Source organism: Rhinoderma darwinii, chromosome 1 (genome assembly GCF_050947455.1).
Source record: "Rhinoderma darwinii isolate aRhiDar2 chromosome 1, aRhiDar2.hap1, whole genome shotgun sequence".
NCBI lineage: Eukaryota > Metazoa > Chordata > Amphibia > Anura > Rhinodermatidae > Rhinoderma > Rhinoderma darwinii.
This window is the reverse complement of record NC_134687.1, coordinates 309952547-309978820: the sequence shown is the minus strand read 5'-3', so window position 1 is coordinate 309978820 and position 26274 is coordinate 309952547. Positions and strand designations below refer to the sequence as shown.

At 42.8% G+C, this 26274-nt stretch overlaps 1 protein-coding gene across 1 annotated transcript in view; it reads right to left on the bottom strand.

Annotated features, from left to right (window-relative positions):
- Positions 1 to 26274, bottom strand: part of LOC142748611 (metalloprotease TIKI1-like) — a 163332-nt gene that overhangs the window by 38576 nt on the left and 98482 nt on the right. The window lies entirely within an intron of this gene.

The following is a 26274-nucleotide window of genomic DNA, read 5'->3' as shown; positions in this document are numbered from 1 at the left end:
CATGTGCAAGTGGCCTTAGCTAGTGAATTGTGCCGGATTTACCGTGTTTCCCCGATAGTAAGACACCCCCGATTGTAAGACGTATCGGGGGTTTCAGGGGGGTCGGCTAATATAAGCCGTACCCCGAAAGTAAGACATATGTCTTACTTTCGGGGAAACACGGGGGTATTGCCGCCTCCTGCCCACTTCCGCGCCGCCCCCCTCTCCATACGTCTCCATACGTCACCGCGCCGTCCCCTGCACTTGTCAATGCCGCCTCCTGCTTAAAATACGGTAATGCACACAGTATTAACTCCTTAACGCCGAAGGACGGATATATCCGTCCTCAGCAGCTGCTAGTTCGCGCAGGAGGACGGATATATCCGTCCTGTGATGGCGCGGGTACTAAGACTGTACCCACGCGATCAGCGGCAGGAGCACGGCTGTTATACACAGCCTGGCTCCTGCTGCAACTGCCGGAATCGAAGCGCGCGCCGATTCCGGCAGTTTAACCCATTAAATGCCGCTGTCAATAGTGACAGCGGCATTTAATGTGTTTGACAGAGGGGGGAGCTCCCTCTGTCACCCGATCGGCGCCCCCGCAAACAAATCGCGGGTCGCCGTCGGGTTTCCATGACAGCCGGGGGTCTAACAAAGACCCCCAGGTCTGCCTTCAGCATCTGCCTGTTAGGCGATGCCGGAGGCATGACCTAATAGGTTGCCTGTCAGTTTTACACTGACAGGCAATAATGCTTCGGTATACTAAGTATACCAAAGCATTATATATGCGATCGGCACATCGCATAGTGAAGTCCCCTGGTGGGACTAAAAAAAAAAATGTAAAACAGTTAAATAAAGTTTGTGAAAAAAAAAAAAATAATAATTCGACAATTTTTTTCCAATATAAGACATACCCCGAAAGTAAGACATAGTGAGGCTTTTGGGGATAAAAAGAAAGTAAGACACTGTCTTACTTTCGGGGAAACACGGTAGTATGCCATTTGCGCCACTTTAAAGTTTTGAGCAATATGCACCACAACAATTCATACATCACACGACATTTACCCTTTAACGACCGTCTTTTGACGTCCGGCGGTGCAGGTGCTTAGTCTACAGCGAAGTCTTTTGGCATCGCTGTAGAAGAGACTGATGAGCGCTCCTGTGAGCGCTCATCCTCTAAGCAGGAGCTGTAACTTACAGCTCCCGATCTTAGAGGAGCCTGCTGAATACAGCTGGGGTTGAAAAACACCCCAGCTGTTTGGCTGGGTTCACACGACCATGTTACGTCCATAATGGACGGAACGTATTTCGGCCGCAAGTCCCAGACCGAACACAGTGCAGGGAGCCGGGCTCCTAGCATCATAGTTATGTACGATGCTAGGAGTCCCTGCCTCTCCGTGGAACTACTGTCCCATACTGAAAACATGATTACAGTACGGGACAGTTGTCCTGCAGCGAGGCAGGGACTGCTAGCATCGTACATAACTATGATGCTAGGAGCCCGGCTCCCTGCAGTGTGATCGGTCCGGGACTTGCGGCCGAAATACGTTCTGTCCATTACGGACGTAATATGGTCGTGTGAACCCAGCCTTTAACTCTTTGATCGCCGCAGTCCATGACTGAGGCATGATCAAAGGGAACTCCCCTCTTTGATCGCGTCACTGGAAACCCGGTGACGTTATCTAACACTGCTGGGGAATCCCTCTGCAGTCAGCCCTGGGGACCTAGAAAGGACCCCAGGGCTGTCTGTTCAGTTTGCCTGCTGTTCGGGCACACAAACCCTAACAGAAGCCTGTGTCATAGTGACACAGTGTAATGTATTAGCATACAAGAGTATGCTAATATATTATAAGTAAAAAATAGAGTTGTAAATAAATTTACTTAATGAGATTTAAAAAAAGTAACAAAAAAAATGTAATTTAAAAAAAGTCCAAAAAAGTCATTATTTTGCATAAAATATATTTTATTGCCCCTACACTAAATAAAAAAAAAACCCTACACATATTAGGTATCTAAACGACCGTAATAACCTGAAGAATTAATCTAATAAGTTATTTAGCGTAAAACATGAACGGGATAAAAAATAAACAAGAAAAACGATGCAGAGAATCGCTATTTTCTATATTCATGCTGTAAAAAAAATGTTTCTACCTTCAAACTGTGAAAAAAAAATAATACAATTTTTCCCGCATAAAACAAGGCTCCATATGGCCACGTCAATGAAAAAATAAAAAAGTTATGGCTGCTGAAATGCAGAGAGGTAAAAACTGAAAACTGTAGCTGGTCATTAAGACCTTTTCCGGTCCGGTCATTAAGGAGTTAATGATAAATCTCTCCACTATGTATTGGTCATTAGATGCAGCATTATAGCATCCCTATACATGTACAGTGGCTATCAGGGGCGTAACTAGGAAAGACTGGGCCCCATAGCAAACTTTTGACTGGGGCCCCCCCTCCGCTGGAATATCACATAACCCCCCCTTGTAGATAGTGCCTCCCTATAGATTCCACCACACAGCGCCCCCTATAGATAGCACCATACACAGCCCCCTGTAGATAGCGCCATACACAGCCCCCTGTAGATAGCGCCATACACAGCCCCCTGTAGATAACGCCTTACAGCCCCAAATCCCCCCTGTAGATAAAGCCATACAGCCCCCCTGTAGATAACGCCATACAGCCCCCCTGTAGATAACGCCATACAGACCCCCCGGTAGATAACGCCATACAGACCCCCCTGTAGATAACGCCATACAGAGCCCCCTGTAGATAACGCCATACAGAGTCCCCCCTGTTGATAATGCCATACAGAGTCCCCCTGTAGATAACACCATACAGAGTCCCCCCTGTAGATAACGCCATACAGACCCCCCTGTAGATAACGCCATACAGACCCTCCTGTAGATAACGCCATACAGACCCCCCTGTAGATAATGCCATACAGACCCCCCTGTAGATAGCGCCATACAGAGTCCTTCCTGTAGATAACGGCATACAGACCCCCCCTGTAGATAACACCATACAGAGTCCCCCTGTAGATAACGCTATACAGAGTCCCCCCTGTTGATAATGCCATATAGAGTCCCCCCTGTAGATAATGCCATATAGAGTCCCCCCTGTAGATAACGCCATACAGACCCCCCTGTAGATAACGCCATACAGACCCCCCTGTAGATAACGCCATACAGACCCCCCTGTAGATAACACCATACAGAACCCCCCCTGTAGATAACACCATACAGAACCCCCTGTAGATAACACCATACAGACCCCCCTGTAGATAACACCATACAGACCCCCCTGTAGATAACGCCATATAGTCCCCCCCCCAAAAAAAACGGCCTATAGTTTTTCATACAAAAGACATGCATCCCCTATCCACAGGATAGGGGATACATGTGTGATCGCTGGCAGCGATAAGGACAAACCTCGGATTTCCGGCGTCTGCGCAGTTCAATAAAAATGAAAGGAGCGCTGGTCACGCATGCGCACAAGCGCGACCGGTGCGCAAGTCATTTCTATGGAGCTGCAGACAGATCCCGGAAATCTGAGGTTTGTCATGGAGAACTTCGAGGGACATTCGGTCCCCCGTTCTCCTTATCGCTGGGCGTCCCAGCGATCACACATGTATCCCCTATCCTGTGGATAGGGGATGCATATCTTTTGTAGGAACAACCCCTTCATTGGCGTCGCGCTGTAGCAGCCATAGCAGCTGCTAGCGGAACCTCCGGCCATGGGGGGGCCGTGCCGGCGGGTGGCACAGGCCCCCTCATGCTGCGGGCCGCGTAGCAGCCGCTACGGCTGCTATAGTGGTAGTTACGCCACTGTTGCCCATGGTAAAGAGACGCAGTCTGCAAATGTTTCCTTTACCTGTCCAGTGCCCAGGATAATGGTCATGACAACCTTATTATGGTTTTATACTGGGTGATACTACTGCTATGTATAAACTGTGGACTACAATTCTTCAAGGCCTGTATACTAACAAGGTACTAAAGATCATTACTTCATCAAGTGATAAATATAAGGAGAGTGGCCCCCATTGCACAATGTATTGCAGCCCCCTACATAAATAAATCCAGAGGAGTAGCAATTCTCTTACATAGAATGTCACAGTATAATATCCATGAACAAATTATAGACCCTATTGGTCGATATATCTTCCTAGATATCACCATAGACTCACTATTTCATCCTGAACATATATGTCCATACCCATCCCAACAGTTTTCTACTTGTAAGTCCTTCACCTCCTACTAACAAAAAACATACACACGCTCGTTTTAGGGGGCGACTTTATCCCCTCTCTGCCGCAGCCATTTTTTTTATTTTTATTTTCGTTTTTTCCTCCCTACCTTCCAAAAGCCATTTCTTTTTTCTTTTTCTGTCAATATTGCCATATGAGGGCTTTATTTGTGCAACAGAACTACTTAACCGGGCCTGAATGAGATATCTTTGGAATTTTGCCTGTATCTCCGCAAAGAACGAACCTAGAGTACAAACTTCGCCGCCGCCCGTAAATCTTTCCTGCAGGATCTGATATCTCCAAATCCCTCCTCATTATGTCTCTTTCTTACAAAATTACCACATGTATTTCATACGGATTGGCTGGAGGCAACATTACACAAGGAACAAAAAGTGAAATCTTTCTTTACCTTGTGGAAACTTTTTATTACCACTCTACAATTTCGAATCCGCACGAAACTCCATACGTGCTTTCAATACACTACTTGGTACGCCAACTACCTTAAGACCCCCTCATTGACATACCTGTTTTACTGATCATCACCCTTGAGGTGCTGTAATTGATCTTGCTTCCGAAGCTTCAGTTTGCATTGCTAGATAGATGTTCACACGTCTTACCCTTTCTTCCCTGTTTTCTTCTCTTTCGGTCCCCCCCCCCCCACCTTGAAATGTGTCTTAACTCAAACTGCCGGTGTTTTGGCTTCACTGATTATTTCCTTACAAGATGTACACAGACTATTTTCTTTTGTCTTGGACTAAACTACACCCTTCTCATTTACCTATCCCTCTTCCCTACATGTGTCTGTTTTGTCTTATGAAAAATTGTTTAAAAAGTAACAAATAAACATAAAAAAAAAATATATATAGGAAGAGTTTGTGAACTGTGCATTAGAATAGCACCCAGCTGCCGCTACATGAATAGTTCCACTGTAATGTGCTAATGATAAATAAAAATGGCTTGTTGTGAAGCGAATCATTGGAATATCAGCGGTAAATATATTGGAACAAGAGTGAATAAAAATAAGCCAGCAAGGTAATATGATCACGTTTCTGGTCAAAGCAACCGATGGCGGCAGCAAAGCGTAAGAGCAGAATCTATCTGTGATACATTGGCTTCAAGAGCTAGATCAGGCCTGTGTAAAATGAAGGATTACAGCACATTGGTACTTTTCCTGGTTGATTAATTGCATATTCATCAGTGTTAATGATCTCTGACAATTTGGAACTAAACACAAACATGCATTCCCAGCAGCTCATTCACCTCTCCCTACCTTCAGTGTGCACGGTGCTTCTGAGTTATTTATAAAATGTCAGACTGTATTTGAGCCAATGTACCCCAGACTTATGGGTTATTTACACCACAGCTATGGCAAAGCTGCAACATTTTTTACATATGTTGGATGCCACTGTACAGTAAGTTACTGGACAACACTTGCAAAAAATCTGGACTTCATTAAGAAATGAATAACTCAGGTCAACCTCTTGAAGAATGTATCCCTGGAAATTGCCCAAAAATCACCTGTAGACTTCTGTCTACAGTTGCTAACCTTACATTGGATGGTGCCCTGTGTGGTATCCCCCAAACATTGTGCTGTCATACATATAAGTATTATACACTATGGTGAGGGCCGGCTCCAGGTTTAGGTCCTTGGGCGACACAGACTTAGTGGGCCCCTTTGTGGGGGAACTCAAGGTGGCAGTAAAATGGCAGAAAACGTCACTTTGTGCCCCCAGTTTGTACCCCCATAATTTTAGTGCACTCGTAGGTACTGCCACACAGCCCCCCTCCCTGGCATTGCCACACAGCTCCCCGCCACACATCCCCTAGGAGCGGAATACCCGGCCAGAGCGTCGGTAACTCTGGGCAGGAATTCCGCTCCAGGAGGTGCCCTGACGTTACTGTCCAGTGACCTCAGGGGCTTCTCCAGAAGCGGAATCCCCGACCAGAACGTTGCCAATGCTCTGGCTGGGGATTTCACGCCTAGAGGGAGCCCCAAATGTGCTACCACAGGGAGGGGGCTGTGTGGCACCACCAGGGAGGGGGAATTCCGCTTCTAGACAGGAGCTCCCTCTAGGAGCGGAATCCCCGGCAACAGCGTCGGCAATGCTCTGGCCAGGGATTCCACTCCTGGAGGAGCCATGACAGCAGCGTCCGCACCCAGCAGCCGAGTGGGACCCCCACGGGTAATGGGCCCCGGTACTTGCCCGGGTTCGCTGATGCCGGCCATGACTCTGGTGCCCAAATATCAGTGCCATACATTGACCAAAGCACACAGTTGCCTAAATTTAATTAATATTATGATTTGTGGTCGTCACAATCTTTGCGTGCCAGGCCATCAGAGGCGCCCTCATCAACAGGGGTGGCTGATGCACCCTGTGCAACCACACGTTTTGCACACTCCGTTCAGCCTTGTTCCTACTTATATATGTTACTGAGCCTGCAATATGGTTGCCATAACTGCTCACACCGGGGTTGTTATTCTACTGTCCAAGGCTCCTGAGTTGAAAATCTGCCCATATTCGAGTGGGGAATGTATGGCTAGAGATGTAGGCTAATTTTTAATGTAGGCCTCTAGGGAAGTTGTAATGATTGCCATGGGAGTTGTTACTTAGCTTGCTCAGAAGCACATAACTAGTATTTAAAAAAACAAAACATAATTTGACCTAATAGGATAAAGTAAAAGGATAATATGGTTTCAGCAAAATTGTTTCATTTTCCAATTTTCTTTCTTTACCCATTCCTCATGCTTTTAATATCCCTGCTTGCTGTCATTTAACTCCTTTGCGACATCCGCCGTACATGTACGGCGGATGTACACTACACCAGTATGGCCCGGGAGTGTATTGTATAAGTGATCCAAAGATCGCATGGTAATGTCCCCAAGCAGACTAAAATACAAAAAACTAAAAGTATGTTTAAAAAAATTTAGAAAAATATCATCTGTAAAAGTTCGAAATAGTAGAAAGAAAAATCAATGCCAGCATTGCTGTTTTTTGGCCACCACGCTTCCCCCAAAAAAATGTAATAAAATGTAATGAAAAAGTCATATGTACCCCAAATTTGTAGAGTAGAAACTACATCGTTCCCTGCGAAAAACAAGTCCTAGCACCGCTCCATCAACAGAAAAATAAAGAAGAAAAAAGATAGGCGTCTCATATTATGAAGACACAAAACAATTTTATTTTTTTTAACAGTGTTTTTACTTTGTAAAAGTAGTAAAAAATACAAAATATACTATATAAATGTGGTATTCCATTAATCGAATTTACCCACAGACTATATCTAACATGTCATTTTTACCGCACAGTCAATGCCATAAAAATGGAAAACCACAAAATCTATGAGATTTTTTTTCTCAATTCCACCTCACAAAATAATTTTTAACCATTTTGAAGTGCATTATATGGTACATTGAATGGTATCATTAAAAAATACATTTTGTGCCACAAAAAACAAGCCCTCATATGGCTATGTCGACGGAAAATAAAAAGTTATGGCTCTTGGAATGCGACAATGGAAAAATGGAATGAGAAAAATGACTAATGGCTGTGTCCTCAAGGGGTTACTAGGAACCTCCATTGTTTACTTCCAGGGGATAAACATCTGTCCTGGTCATGTGACAGTCACACAGGTGCACAACTCGTTACAAGAGACAGCTCTGATAACTGCACTGTCACGAGCCGTGCACCTGTGTGTCCTCGAATATCAATTTACGTAAAGAAAGATGGTTCTGAACCCTTTGAGTACTGTAAGCAGCTACATTGTCACAGCTTAGCACAACACAGCTCCATGAATGTAACACCGCTATAGATCGGATAATACCACCAATATTGAAGCCCTTGTAGCTAAAAATATGATATCTATTGTACCCAAAAAAAATTTGGGTTTGCTATGAAAACTTTATTAAACCAATGTAATATTGACTGATAATGACAAGTCACACTGACAAGTTTAGGGTTATATTTTACTGTGAAGCTGGCCATGAATTACTGATTTGAGACGGTCATTATCTGAACGACTTCACGGATGTCGTTAAAATGCCAAATCCCCAATCAATCTTTGGGTTGATCGGGAGCCCGATCTGGGCTTCTATTGATGGGATGCAAATCTAATTTACCATAAATGACTTTCCAACCACAACGACCGGAATAAATCCCACAGAGTAGATCAACTTTTCCATAGATATCTGTCTTTGGTCTACATCTGTCATGCTTGTTTGTGTCACGAAAAGGTGGCAACAGTCGGCAGGAGATAGTCTAAATCTGGCTATTCAGCCATCCTATATCGCTAGTGTATTGCTAGCGTGAAGATCGAGCATTTATAACCCAAGACAATAAAAGGTAACGTAGTCCATATAATGACATTAATTCGAATAGAAAAACAGTAAATGCAAGAGGCTGCATACAAATCAATAAACGAAAGACTTCCGAAGGTGGAGAAATCCTTGAAATAAAAATACAGCAGAGAAAACTCTTGATAAGACCATTTCGTGCTTCAGAATTATTATATTTTTTTTTAGACCTGCACAGCTGAATAGTCTAAAAAGATTTCTGAAGCCTTGTGGATAATGACATTTATTTTACCTGTCACAGATGTCTATAGCACTTTCTCTTTCTGCTAGGAAAATGTATATTATTCTGTGATTGCTGGTCATTTGTATTACCAATGGCGTCAATGTAGTATACTACTGCATGAGCGGAAAAAGATGTAAATGTCATTTTTGACAAGTGCAATTTATGCCCGTATATCAAAGGAATGTAAGTAAAAGGATGGCGTAAAGAAGGCCTGCATGAAAGTGAAGTAGAAGGTAGGATGAATTATTTTACACAATCATCTAAAAAAAACTTGTGCAATTGTTGATATTTTACCTGCTTCATCAGGTCTGTTTGGATACCAAGGACATTCGAGATCCATACATCTTCGAAAGATGCCCATGTCAGTGCTGCCATGATATCACTCCCTTATCTTATTTTGTTAGCTCGCCTTTTCTATTAGTTCTTGGAATTCCTTTCCTCTCTTTCTATTTACCTTTAGTTTATACCTCATATGCTGAACAATGAAGACTACAACACCCTGAACTATCTCTAGGAACTTTCTATTGCATTAGTGCATGAAGAATGCGCCGATTGCTGGAAGTCAGCAGATCAATGTATTCCGACCAATCTGTTCCCGGACTGGTAACTAGTCTGGTCACCTAGGGACATTTCTTACATTCCACAAATTAGAAATATTGGGGGAGATTTACTAAGCAAAATACGTCAGAGTTCTGGCAGAAGTTGAGCCAAAAAAAGAAAAAAAAATTTGAACCTGCCTCAAAGTTTTCAAAGGGTCTAGAAAAATTGGCTAAGAGGAGTCTTAAATGTCATAAAATGTTGTGCGCCGTTTTTTTAGCGCAAAATATTGCTGTGAAGTACGTTAGCCATGAGGTGGCATTAGTATAAGGAAATTGTCAAACATGTCTAGTGAGTTGTGCCAAATGAGGACATGCACCATAAAGATAAATTTCGTGCAATTTTTGCTGTCTCATTAAATTATATATTTTATGAAAACATTAAAAATCTCTCCCCAAATCTCATCATTTTTTCTTACTTATGTGGTGAAAATAAGATATATCAATGCTATAATATCAATACTGTAAGTTCAGATGGTAAAGGCTGGCCTGTAAAACTGGTGTTTCCATACTGTCATCCTCCTTTATTTTTGGAATTTAACCCCTTCCCGCAATTTTCCATACATGCACATCATGGTTTACACATTATATCAGCACAGCGATCAGAAGATCACATTGTAAAGTCCCATAGTGGGACTAAAAAAAAATAAATGAAAAAAGTGTAAAATTCGGGCAGTGCCGGAAAAAAATAAATCTTCATACTTACCCCCTCCCTCTCTTCTGTGCGTAGTCCGGCCTCCTGGCATGACTTTGCAGGCCATGTGACGGCTGCAGCCTGTGATTGGTTGCAGCAGTCACATGGTGATGAAACGTCATCCCAAGAGGCGGAACTCGAGAAGAAGCAGGGAACTCTGGGCAAGTATAATTTTTTTTTTTATTCATAAATGTCACGGCACACGCTACTTTGTTTTGCGGGTTTAAGCACTCCATTGTTTTCAATGGAGAGAACCTGCAACAGAAGAGCAGCGATTCCGCAGCATTTAGGGCGGGTTCACACATGGCGGAATTTCACTTAAATTCCGCTGCGGACACTCCGCAGCGTTAATCCGCAGCGGAGCCGTTTCTCCATTGACTTTCACTTTAATTTAGCAGTGTTCGTTTACACGATGCGTACAATTCCGCTGCGGAGCATAGGCTGCGGAGCGGAATTTGGTGTCCGCAGCATGCTCTGTCTGTTGCGGAGCAGTGGCGGACTGGTTGCGGACTCATGGCGGAATTTCTCCATTGACTTCAATGGAGAGTCAAAATTCCGCAATGAAGTCCGCAGATCTTATGTGTGCTGCGGAGCGTATTGTTTTTACTACCATGACATTTCTTCATTCTGGCTGGACCTATGTATTTCTAGGTCTACAGCCAGACTGAGGAAGTCAATGGGGCTCCCGTAATGACGGGAGCGTTGCTAGGAGACGTCTGTAAATAGTCACTGTCCAGGGTGCTGAAAGAGTTACGCGATCTGCAGTAACTGTTTCTGCACCCGGGACAGTGACTACCGATCTCAATATACATGTATCTGTAAAAAAACATATAAGTTCATACTTACCGAGAACTCCCTGCGTCTGTCTCCAGTCCGGCCTCCCAGGATGACGTTTCAGTGTAAGTGACGGCTGCAGCCAATCACAGGCCAAGCACAGGCTGCAGCGGTCACATGGACTGGAGCGTCATCCAGGGAGGTCGGGCTGGATGCCGAAAGAGGGACGCGTCACCAAGACAACGGGCGGTAAGTATGAATTTCTTTGACTTTCACTAGGGAAAGTGCTGTCCCTTCTCTCTATCCTGCACTGAATAGGGAGAAGGGAAGCACTTTTCCTGCAGTCCGCAGCGGCCAGTCCGCATCAATTTTCTGCACATTTTGTGCAGATCCGCAGCCGTAATCCGCAACCCGGATTACGTGCGGCATTGATGCGGACAGTTGCGGAGGAATTCCGCCATGTGTGGTCATGCCCTTATTGACATGCTGTGGCTGAAGAAACCGCACTGCAGGACAATTTATGTGCGTTTTTTTTGGCTGCTTTTTTCCGCTGTGTGGGGAAAAGATTGTTGAAATCTCACCCACACTGCTGCTACTGTAGTATGCTGTGGATTTTCAAGAATAAGGCCGGATTTACACGAGCGTGTGCATTTTGCGTTCGCAAAAAACGCAGTGTTTTACGCGCGCAAAAGGCACTTAACAGCTCCGTGTGTCAGCCCCGTATGATGCGTGGCTGCGTGATTTTCGCGCAGCCGCCATCATTATGACACTGTTTGTATGTTTGTAAACAGAAAAGCACGTGGTGCTTTTCTGTTTTCATTCATACTTTTCACTACTGTTGCGCGAATCACGCGCGTCACATGGAAGTGCTTCCGTGTGCTGCGCGTGATTTTCACACACCCATTGACTTCAATGGGTGCGTGATGCGCAAAAAACGCACAAATATAGGACATGTCGTGAGTTTTACGCAGCGGACACACGCTGCGCAAAAATCACAGACTGTCTGCACGGCCTAGACTAACATAGGTCCGTGCAAGGTGCGTGAAAATCACGCGCGTTGCACGGACGTATTACACGTTCGTGTAAATCCGCCCTTAATCCGTTGTGCAAAATCCGCAGTGTTTACGCAGTGTATGTTCTTCCCTTTAAAGTGTCTGCTCTCCTTGATCCAATTCTGGTTTTGGCCTAAAAATGCATCAAATCTGCACTGTGTGAACAAGGCCAAACATAAAAAAAGCAATGGATCAGTCAACAGAGCAGATTCATTTTAATGGGTGTGAAGTGGATGCCAAGTATTCATTTTTATTTAATTAATTACAACAAATTGACCAACTGATGTATACGTATGTATAAGGTGGAGCCCTTTTCATTTTTACTGAAAAAAACAACAACATTTTCTTAAGCTACAGCTGGACAATATACTTGGATCATTTATCTATACAGGAGTAAAATTGTGTATTCCGAAATTCTTCGCCACTTTGTCTGGGTTTTTTCCCTTCTCCCCTTTTTTCTATTCTATTTGGGGGTAAGATTGGATTCTTTTTATGTTAAGAATTAATTATATGTAATTTGACATTATTAAATAAAAATGTTAAATACAAAAAAACTTGTGTTTTTCTTTTAATGTACCCATTAATAGATCAATATAGACTTATGTAACAATAATTCTAATGATAATAAATTACATTTGTTGTGAGAAGATTTCGGCTTTTATGTTTTGTAAATCTATTAAAAGTCACTGTTTTAGAAGTGAATTCACTGCATTTTCTAATACCTTTATATTGCCTTTTACTTTGCTTTTGCTGTAAGAATATGCTGGTCCCTTTTCCTTGCACTCATTGTTTTGTGCTTAGCCTGAAGGGGGGCTGGGAGAGAGTTTAGAGTACAGCAGATGCCTTTTTTTGTCAAAGACAAAGGACCCACTGCCACCATCCCCACTTTTCAGAACTTTCATCCAACTTGGATCAAAGCTGCACTCTACATATGAAAGGGTTATAGTATTATGCAACTGAAATTAGCCAATCGCCACCCCGCCATTATTGAAGTCTACACAACTAAACTCTCACATCTGCTCACACTCAGGCCCCCAAATTCTGTTTCTTTGCTCTCTTCCGAAAGGGTTGAAAGCCATTTAACTTCTTTAATAATAGTTTCGGAAACATAGTGAACCTCGTGAAAACGGCTTAGTAATGAATGAAACTTCCAGAGTTCCTGGCTATTTATACTTACAATCTAAGGCCGGATTCACACGAGCGTGTGCGTTTTGCGCGCGCAAAAGGTACTTAACAGCTCCGTGTGTCAGCCCCGTATGCCCCGTATGCCATCATTATGACACGTGGTGCTTTTCTGTTTTCATTCTTACTTTTGACTGCTGTTGCGCGAATCACGCGCGTCCCACGGAAGTGCTTCCGTGTGGTGCGCGTGATTTTCACGCACCCATTGACTTCAATGGGTGCGTGATGCTCGAAATACGCACAAAGAACGGACATGTCGTGAGTTTTACGCAGCGGACACACGCTGTGTGAAAATTACTGACTGTCTGAACGGACCCATTGACAAACATAGGTCCATGCGAGGCGCGTGAAAATCACGCTCGTTGCACGGACGTATTTTACGTTCGTCTGAATAAGCCCTAAGGGTATGTTCACACGAGGTCATTACGTCCGTAATTGATGGACGTATTTCAGCCGCAAGTCCCGGACCGAACACAGTGCAGGGAGCCGGGCTCCTAGTATCATAGTTATGTACGATGCTAGGAGTCCCTGCCTCGCTGCCGGACAGCTATCTCGTACTGAAAACATGATTACAGTACTGGACAGTTGTCCGGCAGCGAGGCAGGGACTCCTAGCGTCGTACATAACTATGATGCTAGGAGACCGACTCCATGCACTGTGCTCGGTCCGGGACTTGCGGCCGAAATACGTCCGTCAATTACGGATGTAATGACCTCGTGTGAACATACCCTAACTGTCTGTGGACCTCTAAGGGCACGGCCAGACGTGGCGGATTTCCTCCGCAGCTGTCCGCATCAATGCCGCACCTAATCCGGGTTGCGGATTACGGCTGCGGATCTGCCCAAAATGTGCAGTAAATTGATGCGGACTAGCTGCTGCGGACTGCGGAAAAAGTGCTTCCCTTCTCTCTATCAGTGCAGGATAGAGAGAAGGGACAGCACTTTCCCTAGTGAAAGTAAACGAATTTCATACTTACCGGCCGTTGTCTTGGTGACGCGTCCCTCTTTCGGCATCCAGCCTGACCTCCCTGGATGACGCGGCAGTCCATGTGACCGCTGCAGCCTGTGATTGGCTGCAGCCGTCACTTAGATTGAAACGTCATCCTGGGAAGCCGGACTGGAGACAGAAGCAGGGAGTTCTCGGTAAGTATGAACTTCTATTTTTTTACAGGTTGCTGTATATTGGGATCGGTAGTCACTGTCCAGGGGGCAGAAACAGTGACTACCGATCGCGTAACTCTTTCAGCACCCTGGACAGTGACTATTTACTGACGTCTCCTAGCAACGCTCCCGTAATTCCGGGAGCCCCATTGACTTCCTCAGTCTGGCTGTAGACCTAGAAATACATAGGTCCAGCCAGAATGAAGAAATGTCATGTTAAAAAAGCAAGACGAATCCGCAGCACACATAACATGTGCATGACAGCTGCGGACTTCATTGCGGAATTTAGAATCTCCATTGAAGTCAATGGAGAAATTCCGCCATGAGTCCGCAACAGACAGAGCATGCTGCGGACACCAAATTCCGCTCCGCAGCCTATCCTCCGCAGCGGAATTTTCCTAAATTTAAGTGGAAGTCAATGGAGAAACGGCTCCGCTGCGGATTAACGCTGCGGAGTGTCCGCAGCGGAATTCAAGTGAAATTCCGCCACGTGTGAACCCAGCCTTATAGTAACATGCTTGATTTTCATTTGCTACCTGAAACATCTACATCAATGATGAACTTTGAGTACATTAGCTATTAAAGTCAAAAATCTGACTTTGTAATGCTAATATCTCCCAGTGTCACAAAAAACGCCGTAAAACCAAGGAATAACATGCACTTCCCGTGGATTAGGTTCTGGGATACTATTGAATCTGACAGCTTAACATGCCCTCCTAGACTTGAAGACACCTAAAAGATTCCTCATCTAGCAACCTTCAAAGCTAAGCATTGCTGATTTGTTACTGTGGAAACTGTCTCATAAACAACAGCAATGAAGAAGAAAAAAAAATTTTGAAAAATACAAAAAAAATATCTATCTATATATATATATATATATATATATATATTCCCCAAAAAATGAAGGCAGCACTCCAAGGAAATTGGTGAAAAAAAGTGGTGTGTTTATTCACCCCAGGCAGGCAACATTTCGATCCGTCTCTATGGGATCTTTGTCAAGCCTTCATTTTTTTGGGATTTCATTAACAAGGGTTCCTAGCCTCAACCTAGGAGGCCTGCACCCACTGCTGTTGCTGTGCTGCTTTACTCTTTTTCTCATTTTATATATATATATATATATATATATATATATATATATATATATATATATATATATATATATATATATATATATATATATATCTATATGTCTATATCTATCTATATATATATATATATATATATATATATATACATACATACATATGTAAAAAAAAGTTACAGCTGCTCAGAGACAAGCTCACTTGTTGTTTCTTGCAAGGCTTATGTAGCTTATGACGGATGAGGGGACATGTAGCATTAGGGGCGACAGCCGCCGTTCATAGAATTGCACTGCGTACATGAGATTGGCGCCTACATCCCTTGAAAAACGCCTCCCCAATGGCTTGATTGATGGCTCTAGTGTGCACAGATGTCACTTTAGTGAAATAGTGCACGAGTGTTTTGCTTTCCCTGAACCTGAAGAAACCTGGACTTGAAGAAACCAGGGACGTCAGCGCACACTAGAGCCGTTAATCATGCCAAGGGGGCGGTATTAGGTTTAGGCTAAATAGCACTTGCTGGGCTTATGACTCAGTGTGCCAGGCAAATATGCCCCGCATGCCAGCTATGGCACACGTGCCATAGGTTGCTGACCCCTGCCTTAGATTAAACAAATATGCATCCAAATGCAAAGAGCCTATTCCATTCCAACACCTTGTTCACACAGTCCAGTTTTGATGCATTTTTTTTAGGTATTTTTTTTTAGCTAAGACCAGGATTAGATCCAAAAGAAAAGTCTAAGGGGAGAATTTACTAAAACTGGCGTTCCCTATGCCAGTCTTAAACAGAACCCCACTGGAGTAAAATGTGGCACATTTATTAAGTAGTACACCCCACTTCATAAATTTGTCACATCTTGGACTGTCCATGCGCCACATTCTACACCAGTTATGAGCTGCTGTAGATTTCTGCTATAATTTACATCAACTTCTGACGTCAGTTATAGTAAACATGTCGGGCCTGCGGGTGGCCCGGCCTCCTCCTGCTAAACTCCACTCATCTTTTTCAAAAGTGGCAAAAGCGGAGTAAAATTTAAAAGTCGCAAAACTAAGCATGTGCCAAAATGTCTTTCCACTTTTTTTTTTTTTGCCAGAAAACTGATGAAAATCACTTAATAGCCCCCTAAGCCTCTCCTTAAGGGTATGTTCACATGCTAGCTGGCTTTTACGGCTGAAATGACAGCCTGTTTTCAGAAGAAAACAGCTGCGTCGTTTCAGCCATAAATGCTCCTCCTCGTAATATACGAGGCGTCTGTGACGCTTGTATATCTTGAGCTGCTCTTCAATGAAGAACAGCTCAAATTACGTTGCAAAGAAGTGCGCTGCACTTCTTTGCCGAGGCAGTCAATTTACGCGTCGTCGTTTGACAGCTGTCAAACGACGACGCGTAAAGTACAGGTCGTCTGCACAATACATCGGCAAACCCATTCAAATGAATGGGCAGATGTTTGCCGACGTATTGTAGCCCTATTTTCAGGCGTAAAACGAGGCATAATACGCCTCGTTTACGTCTGAAAATAGGTCGTGTGAACCCAGCCTAATACTTTTCCATTTGTGGAAATCCACGTCTCACTCAAAAAATGCCTCCAATTATGTAGCAAACCGCTCTGTGTGAACTACATTAAAAACCTAATTTTTTGCCACATTTTCATTAATCTGCCCATACATGGATGACTTAACCTGTTGGTTTATATGACAATAAGATGAGGGAGGATTTGCTTTTGAATGGTTGAATATTCAGATCTATTATTGATATGAAGATGTAGTAAAAATAAGAATATATGCTCCACCATTTATTTTAGTTTTTTACTGCTAGGGAGTCTTTGCTCTGTTTATTTAATATGGCTCGCGTTTATCTGCCTAGAAGCCATATTGAATACAAATCTGACCCCCAGAGTTATGCAGGAGAATGAAAGCACTACTTTTCGGAATTTATTCCATATTCCTTATAGATGAAGTGTTAGATTATGGGTAATAATTTAGTTACTGGGGCGGTATTAGAGTAAGAAAGCCCTACATGAAACCCCTAGGCATCCTGGCTCAGACATGATTCAGACAGCCAGGTAGGTAGTTTTAAGGTACCTTTACACGCTTTGTGATAAATCTGGTGGGACAAGTGATAACCTATGAATGTGTGTGTCATCATCCATCTATGCTCCATGAATGTGCAGCCAAAGGGCACAAAGATCTAACCGGGATTTAGTTTTACAAATAAATTATTAAATTGGCCATAGAAGCTTAGATGTCTCAATGAAATTTTTGGTTGTTGAGTCATCTCCTGTACTCAGAAAAGACATTGGTGCTCGATAGCTAGGTACAGTATGTATGTTGCTAATCTTGGTCTTATCATTGGGCTATAAAACAGCCCCAATGCAGCTTTACATGAAGTTAGATCCTGCAATTCCACAAAAAAAATAAAAAATAAAAAATGAAACACATATAAAGTATGTAAAATATGATTTATACACTATAAAACACAGTAAACAATGTAAAATGAGACATAGGTTCAGTATGATATAGTTATGAATTATGTCCCCATAGTTAATATAGGGAAAAATGTACATGAAAAGGTAAGGGACAAAATTAATTAGTGAAGTTACACCGAGCGTAACATCTTATAGAAATTTTAGAATCTAGGGTTTACTTCCTATTGAAAAGTCCATTGGATGCAGCAGTATAACAGGTTACCCCCTGAAGCTACCAGGAATAATAGCTGCACCAGGCGACAGCGTACAGCTGCTTTACAAGCTAAATGACAAATGCCTCTAGGAAATTGCTAGGACTTTTTTTTTCCTGAAGTCTAATGTTATCGTATATCAGACAAGAAAAAATGAGTGTAACCTCTAAGGCACACATTACAAACAAGCACAAGCAGGCTCGAGACAACATTCCTTGGGATCAGTGAACATGAAGAATTATTACTCACAACCTTGAAAAAGCCAATAATGCAAAAGCAGTAAAGGCAAATAAAAGATAAACAGAACTGTAACCATCCTGTGTATGACATCAGAGCCCATTTATCACCGTGTCATATTTATCCTGGGTGAGATAGAAATCACTTGTTGTGTTCTAGCATAACTAATTGTATTTGGATTAAGAAGCCACATCAAATAACATAATAGGTAGTGATGTCTCCAAAGGCGTACTATAGCGTCCAGGTAAAAATTCAGCCATGAAAGATATAGAATAGAGAGTGTGCATTTTCCACATGCTTTATGTCTCCCCTTTCTAAACCCACAGACAGTGCAAGGAGCGTCCATAGCTCATAACCTATAGCGGTGACAACTCCCTGCGCTTGATGAGTAATAACGTGTATATCAGTATCTGCTTCCTGTCACACGTTGTCTACTTGTGAGCCGTGAACGTTTTTAGGTTGGAAAAAGGGCTGCTTCAGGGCTCCATTCTGGCGTTCTGTCTGAGCTTTCCGTCAGCGGAACCCATGAACGGAACCCTGACTGAAACAAACGGAAACCATAGGTTCCATTGTTTTGATGGAATCAATACCGACTATGGTATTGATTCCATCAAAACGACGGAACCCTTGCACAACCGAGACAAACGGAAACCATTTGAACCAGATCCGTCACCATTGAAATCAATGGTGATGTAAACGGAAAGCTATGGTTTACGTTTGTTTTAGTCAGGGTTCCGTTCTGATGGAAAGCTCAGATGGAATGCCAGAAGAGAGCCCTGACGCAGATGTGAACAAAGCCCAAATGCTGGCCCTGGTGACCACCAGCTCTTCAGCATGAGGACCTTCTTAAAGAACTTACCGTATCTCAGCTTCTTGTAGACATGTGAGTGTGACATGAGGGGCTGAGAAGAACACTAGGGTTAAAAGCCAACAGGACAAAATAGTAAAGTTCTAGAGAAATACACTTATAAAAGTCTGTTTTACGGATAACTAAAGTGGAAAAGTAGTGTGGCCTCTAGGAAACCATTAGTGGTGAAACAAAATCCACATTAATTTGAATATTTTTTTGTACCTGCATCAAAGCAAAGCCTACATTTATTTGACTATCATAATATTTTCTTGTATATATTTGTAACATAATTTAAGAGAATACAGCATACTATGGACCAGCGTGATGCCAAATTAGCAGATTTACTCTATTGAATATGCAATATACAATGGTATATGCACATCTCTAAAGTGACTATCTCTAAAAAAAACGTGTAGCTTCTATTTTAGATGTCACTCACTCACTTGTTTTTCTTGTTTGTTCTGAGGATAAGCCATTAATGTTCGATTGGTGGGGTCTGGACTCTGGGAACCCCACGGATCATCAGAACAAAGGGGCCATAGCACCCCAGTAATAGTCCATCAATGTTTTAGTTGCAGAAAACCCTTTTTTCCACCTTCACACAGACTCTGTATTCCAGACTATGGCTGGATTCACCTAGCAACATAGTTATGTACGATGCTAGGAGTCCCTGCCTCGCTGCTGGACAACTGTCCCGTACTGTAATCATGTTTTCAGTACGGGACAGTAGTTCCACGGAGAGGCAGAGACTCCTAGCATCGTACATAACTATGATGCTAGGAGCCCGGCTCCCTGCAGTGTGTTCGGTCCGGGACTTGCGGCCGAAATACGTTCCGTCCTTTACGGACCGAACATGCTCGTGTGAATCCAGCCTTATTCTGAGACAAGTTCACCCGGCTGCCCTGCTGGAACACTCACGGCTGGTAAAAGTGACTCTTTTAGGCAATACAGGTGAAATTGGTATTTACACAGTTTCCTAAAATATTTGTGTAGGTTGATGAAAGGTAAATCTACACTTTAAGAACAGTGCTGGCAACTTCATATAATGGCATAGAATTTTTATACTTCATACAATAAATCACTTGAACTATGTTTTGAGGGAATAGCAAGGATCACTATTATAGGAAACAAGGTGCCAACTTTTGCCTAGTGGAAAATAAATGACTTTAGTGCAGTTGTCTCACACTAGTGGCTCTCGGGCTACCTGCATGTGGCTTCCTAACTGATAGCTGGTAAAACCCTTATTAATTAGTCATTTTTAATAGGCATTTCAATATTCAATGTGGCTTAACACCATTTGACTATTTAAAAGTGGCTTGCAGACTACAAAAGGTTGGAACCTCTGCTTTAGAGAGTCTGTTCTTGGAATATAGCAAATGGCCATTTCCAATTTTGGTTTTGGGTAATAACTAGAGTGACATGCAGAATGCAACTACTCTGTATTAACCATTCCAAAGAGGCAGAGAATAAAATATTGGGGAAGTGCTTCTTAAAGAGGCTCTGTCACCAGATTTTCAAACCCCTATCTCCTATTGCAGCAGATCGGCGCTGCAATGTAGATAACAGTAAAGTTTTTTTGTTTTTTTTTAAACGAGCATTTTTGGCCAAGTTATGACCATTTTTATATTTATGCAAATGAGCCTTTCTTAAGTACAACTGGGCGTGTTTAAAGTTATGTCCAACTGGGCGTGTATTCTGTGTGTACATCTGGGCGTTTTTACTTGTTTTACTAGCTGGGCGTTGTGAATGGAAGTGTATGATGCTGACGAATCAGCATCATCCACTTCTCTTCGTTACCACCCAGCTTCTGGTAGTGCACAGACACACAGCGTGTCCTCGCGAGATCACGCTGTGACGTCACTCACTTCCTCCCACAGGAACTTCATCGCGTCGGATGAGCGAGGACACGCTGTGTGCTGATTCGTCAGCATCATACACTTCCATTCACAACGCCCAGCTAGTAAAACAAGTAAAAACGCCCAGATGTAACGAACACAATACACGCCCAGTTGGACATAAATTTAAACACGCCCAGTTGTACTTAAGAAAGGCTCATTTGCATAAATATAAAAATGGTCATAACTTGGCCAAAAATGCTCGTTTTTGAAAAAAAAAAACGTTACTGTTATCTACATTGCAGCGCCGATCTGCTGCAATAGGAGATAGGGGTTTGAAAATCTGGTGACAAAGCCTCTTTAAGCTGACTCTATACACAAAGATTATTTTGTCCAATTCAATGAAATTTTTTTTTAAAAGTGTTAAATCAACCAAGGTACCAAAAATCTGTTGAAATGATTTCCCAGCATGTTGTTCGTTAATTTCATCAGATGCTGGATTGTAACTGACATCAGTGCAAAAATACTCAACTAATAGGAAAATTGTAAGGGTAGGAACATACATAGTGACTGTGCCATCATGCATTTATTTATTTTTTTAAATCATGGTTAATATGTGCCCATTTTTTTTTTGCAGTAGTCGTTACATAAGACCCTACCCATAGTTATTATAGAGTAAATGTGGAATCAATTTGAAATTCATCATATCAATTTCTAGTTTCCTATTTTTTGAATGGCCAAAAAAACAGAATTTACCATGATATTATAGATAATGAATAATATTGTGGTGCATTTGTACCCAGTGATATGGTATGATATGTCAAAAATTAAAGTGGGCCACAAAATAAAAGTAGCCATAATATACCAGTTGTCAAACATGATATAACAAGTAAATATGAAATAATCTGTTTAAGAGCTTGACCATAAATCGAAGTCCATGCTTAATTAATTAAAAAAATATCTCTATTTTTCTTTAATTTGTCTTCTGAATCCAGTATAACTCAAGCACAAAGGGAGTCAATTCTGTTGATAAACCAGATTTGGGCAGAGAAAGGCCTGCGCGGCATAAGATCACCATAGCTAAAACGAAATATGTGCTCAACCATTCACACTCCAGAAAGCTGAAACGGGAAGATCTGTAATAACATCTTCTCATCATTGATGCCAATGTGAACATTGTCTTCTCAATCATCCACCTTCTGTTCTATGTTATTGTTACCTCCACAACCCATGTCCTCCTCTCCATAGACTCCTATCTGTGTCACTGATGGGCTTTTCACAGTCAAATATTTTCACAGCTGTCACCTTTCACAAGATACCTTCTGGTGATTTCAGCTCACTGATAACTTTCAGGGGTAGAAGGTGAGAAGGATGTGAATGCTGGACGTTCTTTTGTAGATAACATTACCAACACTCAGAGATATTTAATCTTCTGGGCAAACTGACAGACTTTTTGTTCTACACGTAAGTGATGAGTATGTTTTATTGATCACTGATCGTTACAAAGGTAGTAACTCCAAAAAGCCCCAGCAAGCAACTTGTAAAACTGAATTAAGCAAGTAGACAGTGGAAACCTTTTGTCTATGGCTTGGCAATTTGACACCAAAATAGGGCCAGTTCATTTATATTTCTTGTAAGTAGAGATGAGCGAACCGGGACAACCGAACCCAGTTTCGGTCCGAACATCGGGAAAAGTTCGGTTCGCAGCGGATCCGAACTTCACCGGGTTCGGCCGAACACGTTTTGACCGAACCCGGTCAAAAATATTATACAAATCGGCAGCCACTTGTCTCTATCAATCACTGATAGAGAAAAGAGGCTGCTGATTAAAAATAAAATAAAAAGCATTTCATACGTACCCGGTCGTTGTCTTGGTGACGAGTCCCTCTTCTTCCTCCAGTCCGACCTTCTTTCCTGACGCGGCAGCCTGTGATTGGCTGCAGAGGCCGCTGCAGCCTGTGATTGGCTGCAGAGGCCGCGGCAGCCTGTGATTGGCTGCAGCAGTCACATGGGCTGTAACGTCATACAGGAATGTCGGGCCGGATGTCAAGAGGGACGCGTCACCAAGGCAACGGCCGGGAGACCGGACTGGAGGAAGCAGAAAGTTCTCGGTAAGTATGAACGTCTTTTTTTTTTTTACAGGTTACTCTATATTCTGATCGGAATTCACTGTCCAGGGTGCTGAAACAGTTACTGCCGATCAGTTAACTCTTTCAGCACCCTGGACAGTGACTATTTACTGACGTCGCCTAGCAACGCTGCCGTAATGACGGGTGCACACATGTAGCCACCCGTCATTACGGGGCCTCATGCACACGACCGTAAAAACACCCGTTATTACGGGTCGTAATTACGACCCGAAATAGCGTGCACATAGACTTCTGTTAGCCACGGGTACCTTCCCGTTTCCTCACGGGAAGGTGCCTGTGCTGTTAAAAAGATAGAACATGTTCTATTTTTTTATTTTACGGGCCGTGCTCCTATACTTTATAATGGGAGCACGGCTCGGAAAAACGACCGGCTGCCCGTGGCCAGCCGAGCCCAGCCGTGCTCATCTCCTGAAATACTCTGTGCTGCCTTAAACTCTGTGGACAGGTCAGGATCCTGTTTCTTTTAAATGCTGCTGGGGAACCCGCTCGATCCACTATATAAGGCTGCGCTACAGTGCTTGGGAATAAGTGACTTGGGCAGAAGAGGAGTGAGGCGCAGCCTTATATAGTGGATCGAGCGGGTTCCCCAGCAGCATTTAAAAGAAACCGGATCCTGACCTGTCCACAGAGTTTAAGGCAACACAGAGTATTTCAGGAGATGAGCGTGCGGATCTTGTGCGGGGTGGTGACTTGCCGATCATGTGAAGGTGTTATTGAGGACAGGAGTGGAGGAGAGGTAACAGACTGATAGCTACGTAATGGTAAGAGCAGAGTTCACAGCAGCACAGAATCTGCACGCTTCTCTCCTGAAATATTCTGTGCTGCTGTGAACTCAGCTCTTACCAATACGTAGCTCTCAGTCTGTTACCTCTCTTCCACTCCTGTCCTCAATAACACCTTCACATGATTGGCAAGTCACCACCCCGCACAAGATCCGCAAGCTCATCTCCTGAAATACTCTGTGCTGCTGTGAACTCTGCTCTTACCATTATGTGGTGACTTGCCAATCATGTGAAGGTGTTATTGAGAACAGGAGTGGAGGAGAGGTAACAGACTGAGAGCTACGTAATGGTAAGAGCAGAGTTCACAGCAGCACAGAATATTTCAGGAGAGGAGCGTGCAGATGTTGAGGAGTGTATGACGCTGAGAGGCCGCGGCAGCCTGTGATTGGCTGCAGAGGCTGCAGCAGCCTGTGATTGGCTGCAGAGGCGGTCACGTGACGTGCGTGACCGCCACTACAGCCTGTGATTGGCTGCAGCGGCGACATGGATGAAACGTCATCGCTGGAGGCCGGACAGGAGGAATGTAAGTATGAACGTATTTTTTTTATTACATTAACATTTTATTTTCCGTGCGCCGAGCATGGTACTGTCAAGGTTGCTGAAAGAGTTAGTGCAGCCCATTAACTCTTTCAGCACCCTGGACAGTACCATGCTCGGCGCACGGAAATTACAGGTTCGGTCAGAACTAGTTCGGTCCGAATCGAACTTTTTCGTGAAATTCCGCGGACTAGCCGAACCGAACTTTTCATAACTTCGCTCATCTCTACTTGTAAGTATAAGCCCAAACATTTTCTATTTAGTTATTTGGACCTGGAACAAATGTTGACTAGAAAAAGATGGTGGAGAATTATAAGCTAGCCATACCCATGAGCTGTTGCGAACTTTCCCGATTCCCTCATAGACCCCTCTATCAGCGGCTTATTTTCCAGGGGAACAAAGGAAAATCCAACATGCCCAATCCCTCTTTTCCTGACGGCAGATGTTAGAGGATTGTAGGACTGCACCATTAGATTGTCAATTAGTCCCGCCAATATGGTGGGTTTGGCCAAGATTGCTGGGCATGGCCTGTCTTAGAGCGGTGTAACTGGTAAAGGGGACTGGCAGAGCATGTGCTTTGGGTACTGAGTATTCAACAAAAGTTATTAGTCATGTTTTATTATTAATAATAATAATAATAATAATAATAATAATAATAATAATAATAATGAGGATGAATCCATTTTTTGCATAGTAAAATGGAGCAGGGCTTTCACCCAGAAGTAACAGTGTCAGGGCAAGGTAGGCTGGTGATTGAGCCTCTTAACTACAAAGCCATGTATGCACATCAGCATACAATGATTTGTATGTATTACTTTGTTAGGGAAGGATAACCAAACTGAATCTTTGCCCTGAGCGAAAGAAAGACTAACATATTTGTCCCTGCTTAGGCCTTGCTCATGTACAGATGTGTCCACCGTTAACTTTCTTGAATTGCGTTAAGTTACACAATTTGTCATGATACAAAAGCAATACAATCTCATGCCATCCAGCATGTTTTTTTTAATGTGGGAGTCCACGGATAGCTTGATGGCATCTATCAGATGGCAACAGTCAGAGACATCCGTCTCAGCATTTCAGTAAAAAAAAAAATATACGTTAAATGTCTATGTTTTGTTTTAACATGGGAGGCTATGGGCGAAGGATGGCTGACGGATGTCATCTATCAGAGGAATGCGTCGGAGGTATATATTTTTTTCTTCACATCAAAATGTTGGATTTAGTTAAGAAAGATATTTTATTATATTATATAAATAATGCCTAGAAAGAACATCAAAATTAGTGCACTGTTAAAGTAATGTATCCAGATTTCATTGCCACATTGTGCATGGGATGTGGCAACTTTTACTTAAAATACAAAGCATTATAAGCAAAACTATTTTGTTGTATATTTTCATCAGGTATCCAATACAGCTATATTGAGTTTCTGCTAATGCAGCGACACCAGGGAATAGGCGAGATATCATTGGCTGTTACACCTCTCTTTCTGTCTTAATCAAATCATGAATCCTGGACATATGCCGCTAACTGGACCCTGTAGTCTCATGCCACCATCAATTCAAGCTGACTTGCATTTACACTGCCATGATATTTCAATAAATTAAGGATGTGGTAAGAATAATCTGAAACAATGCTGACATTTTATAACCTACACATAATATATTACAAGCTTATTACATATTACTGAGAGATACAAGAACACATTACATTCCTTTTCCAAAATTTCACAGTACTAATATACAAAAAAATATTAAGCAACTTTGCCAGTACTTTGCTTTTCTTAGTTTGTACTGGTTTTGAGTTACACCATGACTTCCCCATATACATATTCGGTAACTGCTTTCAAAATTCAGCTGGTTGCCCCTGGAAATTG